At 41.0% G+C, this 4,298-nt stretch overlaps 1 pseudogene; it reads left to right on the forward strand.

The window, feature by feature from the left end:
- Nucleotides 1-376: 376 nt before the first annotated feature.
- LOC138043093 (DELTA-alicitoxin-Pse2b-like) lies at nucleotides 377-3,652 on the forward strand (annotated as a pseudogene).
- The last annotated feature ends 646 nt before the right edge of the window (nucleotides 3,653-4,298 follow it).

Consider the following 4,298-nt stretch of genomic DNA (forward strand, 5'->3'; position numbering starts at 1 on the left):
TTTTTGTTAACTTGAGTATTAAAAAGCAAACTTAACGAGCGTCTTAGGTTTCCGGTACAAACCTAAATAATAGTACATGAAAAATGTTTGCGTCAACATAAAAATAAGAAAAGCGATTTTAAAGAACGAGATTTTTCTGAAAGGAATCATATTGTTGTAATAAAAAATTCACTTAAGCAATATTACATGAAAAGCGGAGAGTTTCTTGGGCCAGAAAAAGAAAAAAAAAACCGGCTAATTTGATATAAACTCATAAAATGTGTTACAAAGCCATTGCGTCTTCAATTTAGTTCTCTCGACAAGTACCAGTAAGTGATCAAATAAAGGACAACAAAAGGATAGCGTAAAAGGTGACATCCGTGAAAATTTTCAGCGACTTACATGCATATGAACCTGCAAGCTCAGACGTCCCTAACAAGACTATGCTATTTAATAACTAAGTTTCTGCCTCACTGGACATACCAGCAAGAAAGGGAGTCCAGGGAACATCAAGGTTAGTGATAAAACAGTGGAAGTTTAATCCACCCATAGATTATAATTTTGTTTTCAAAGCGTAAGTAATTGGCTTAATTGCATTTGAGGAGCGTGGATAAACAGGGCCATTAAAAAACAATGTACCTACGAGATATCAATTCTGCTTTTTGAGGTATTGTCTTTATATAGACTAACGTCATTATTACAATCGAGGGAGAATGAGAAGAAAAAACTTTTCTGGGATTTTTTTTTTCACTTCATTCAATTCAAATATTACAGTTTGTTTCGCCGTTTGGGGGCGGATTAACACGATTGTCTGCTAAGATGGAAAGCATTTGTTGTGGGTTGTCTAACAGCAATAACAATTAACAAACAATAGCTTCCACGCACTTCGTATCTGGCAACATTGTACGATGATTCCACAAAATATATACGTCGTTGCCTGATTCCCACTTAAGATTAGCTGCCTCATTACAATTAGTTTTTAACGTTTTTACCCAGATATGCATCCCTTCGACTTTGTTGTGCTAAAAGATCTTTTATGTTTATGCTTATTTAAGTCTGTATTTATTGTAATGTTTCATATCCAGTAATTTATCAAAATACTAGCGTGGCATAGATCACGGCTTGATTCTAGACAGAAAAAATTAAAACTGAGAAATCTGCGGCGGCAGTTTTCGGAAAACCAACTCGGGTTTGTTATCAATGATTTACTTAGGCCCTGTCTACAAGCAGGTAGGGTGACCTTACTGCCTCACTGCTAGGGTTTTCCCTAGCAGGAGGGTCAAAGATAGCACGGGTTTACAAGCAAAATTTCACAGGTGGGGTTACCCTCCCTCCTTGTAAACAGGGCCTTAGTGCAAGAATTGATTTACCAAGAATAAAACACAAAAACGAATCTTTAATCTGCATGTGGCCTTTATTTCAAAATGAAACCGATTCCCAACTTGCATTTTCATGCCACTAATGCTGCCTTTATTAGTCACATCAAAAAGTTCAGCTATGTGGACAGTTTTTTTCTCATCTTTTTTAATTTCTCAGTGAGAACGAAAGTCCTTCGATGGACACAAAACCGAGCACAACAAAGTCTCTCCCCAAACTATGCATTTTCTTGAGAAAAAGAAACACCTCAGCACATAACCGGTAATAAATTCCATCATGGAAGGCCTGCCTTAAAGGCTAGCTTAAGCAGAGGCGTATTTAAGTAACAAATGGCAGACTGAAGTGACTCTCTTAAACCCTTGACAGTGGTTGCACTAACATTTCCGACAAATCGTCCATACTGATATGAGAGCATAGAGACTGGACCATTCCGGTTGGGGTCCAGTCGCACAAAAAAGCATTTTAAGTTCCTTATCGCTGGGGTGAGGCAATCAGGCTATTCTCTTCGTTCATCTCACATGGCTGTCGCAATAATTCCTTGTGAATGAGGTATATTTAATCAACCAAACCACCCGTTTTTTTTTTTCTGTCCACGCACTTGTGATTCAGTTATTTCCACCCATTGGTGACTTGAAATCAAGTTGCTGGCTTTGAAATATGTCATACTAAGCTAAATATGGATCCTTTATCGGTAGGTTAGGTGACACTGCTTCCAAAAACAGATTCTGTGAATCATGATCGTGCAAACACTGCTCCTCCTCTGCCTGTCAGCCACATTGAAAGGTGTCTTAGCGAACAATGATAGCGACACATTTGAGCTTGGAAAAGGGATCAATCTGCGAAAGGTCAACTTGTTGAGTGACTTTCAGGAACATGAGGCGAGCGTGTTCGAAGAATTGCCTTCCAGCTGCTTCAAAAGATCAGAGCTTCACTATTCAGGCAGTCATTTTGACTACTACGCAAGCACCAAAGCATTCTACTCCAAGACGGCCGTTGAAGCTGGTTTGGACGCATCACTGCAGTCTACATTCACTCTTGGAGCCACGCTAAGCAGCGTTATCCAGACGAAAGATTCAAAGACCAACGAAGTAAGTGGAATGTCTCTAAACGTCCGAGCATTGACGGAAAAGATCTTCGTAAAGAAGGATTGTTTGGATGACATCGATGTCTCCACTCTAACGAAGCGTCTTCTGAAGGAATTCGAAGGTCTTCCCTTAACATTTGACAAGCCTTGGCTCGCAAACTCCTGGAAGCCATACTACAATTTCTTGGAGACGTTCGGTTCCCATGTTATAACGTCCGTAAAGCGTGGATCAAGTATCAAGCAGACATCCTTTGCGGAGAGTTCCAAATCATACAGTCAGAGAGACTTTCAGGTGAAGAGCTGCGTTTCACTCGCAGGGCCTACCAGTGTTGGCAAAGTCGGCGTTGAAGCGTGTGCAAATGTCAGCCAAAGTGAAGCATCAAGTGCAAGCCACATGAAACACGGTAGACAAACTCATCGTCCGCGGAGGGACCAAAGAAAACCCGTAACGCGCTGTTCAAACAGAGGACGGAAGAACTGATTGAGAAGTTGATGAATGAAGCTGACGAGTCAGACTCCGCTGTGGAGCACAGTTTCAGACCAATTTGGGACATTCTACAAAGCCGCTTCGAGACAGGATCAGACAACTACATCAGAGCTGTAAACCTGCAGTATTACTACCTTGGTTACTTGAATTATGGCTGTTCACCTACAGAAAGTGGTAATGTACAGCTGCAAAAATTCGACTACACCAGAGATTCGACCAAGGGTTCCCCTGAATTTGAGTGCTCTTTGGCTTCAGAGGGGTGCCACAACAATAACGATTGTCACTACAGAGTGGGAATCAAGTGCGCCTGCTACGGTAAAACTTGCGTTCGCTACAAGGAAGAGAAACAAGACAACGGGGTCCCCAAGCATATTCCATACGCAAACTCAGACAAGAAATGGGGAAAGCATGGCTGTAAATGGAAAGTGGCTGGATTTAAGTGTCACTGCCGCAACGACAACCTTCGGGTGCGTAAAGTGAAATGGAGGATGCCAAGCAGAGATGCCGTTCAGAAAGGTGTCAGGCCTAATGTTGCTCACCATAGCTCGACGAAGCTAAGCCGTGATCAAGTTCGAAATGATTCAAAAGCTGAGATCAAATCCTACAATGTTGGCAACATTTAGAGAAGGCAGACGCAGTAAAATGAGTTTTCTCCCTCAAATTTACATAGTGTTCACATGTGTTGTATGCAATGAAACAATATTAAAATGGCAGAGATAACAATTCCTGATTGAGTGACCATTTAATCATGCACGCATCCTTAGAGTCACAAATACAGAAATCGGAATTATCGAAATTAACCTTTGATGATTTCCCCATCATTAAACTTGAAATTCAACGTGGACCGATCACGGAAAACACATTTTTAAACGCGAAGTTAAGCTCAGTATTTGTTGTCGTCTGTGTATCTCAATGATAAACCAGCCTCAATGCGTTTCGAGCCGAGTATTTAATAATGTGCGGCCTGTTTCCTTGCGGATGAGGGGAGGGAATTCTGAGAAGGCTCGGGCGATCCGAACAGTTCCCTCTCGCCTTGATCCACATTCGCCAGTCGCCACCCACGTTTTGGTGATTCCCATTTCCTCTTTGCAAATATTTCCCCACTGATGCGGACCAAACGTTTTCCAATTTCTCCTTCATAATAACGTCCTACTGTTACATATTTTACGTCTTCCCCCTGATTTGATTTTAGTGTACTATATTTCGACTGGCCAAACCAGCCTTCTTCAGGTGCAATGAGAGTTTACATCGGATTGTTTCTATGTACATATATATAGTAAATGGATGTTGGCGTAGTACCGGAAAAAATGTGATAAAATATGGTAGTTACAACAAATTTGAATTCAAATATTAAGAGTAAAGGAAAAGTAA

The sequence above is a fragment of the Montipora capricornis genome, chromosome 3 (genome assembly GCF_036669925.1).
Source record: "Montipora capricornis isolate CH-2021 chromosome 3, ASM3666992v2, whole genome shotgun sequence".
NCBI lineage: Eukaryota > Metazoa > Cnidaria > Anthozoa > Scleractinia > Acroporidae > Montipora > Montipora capricornis.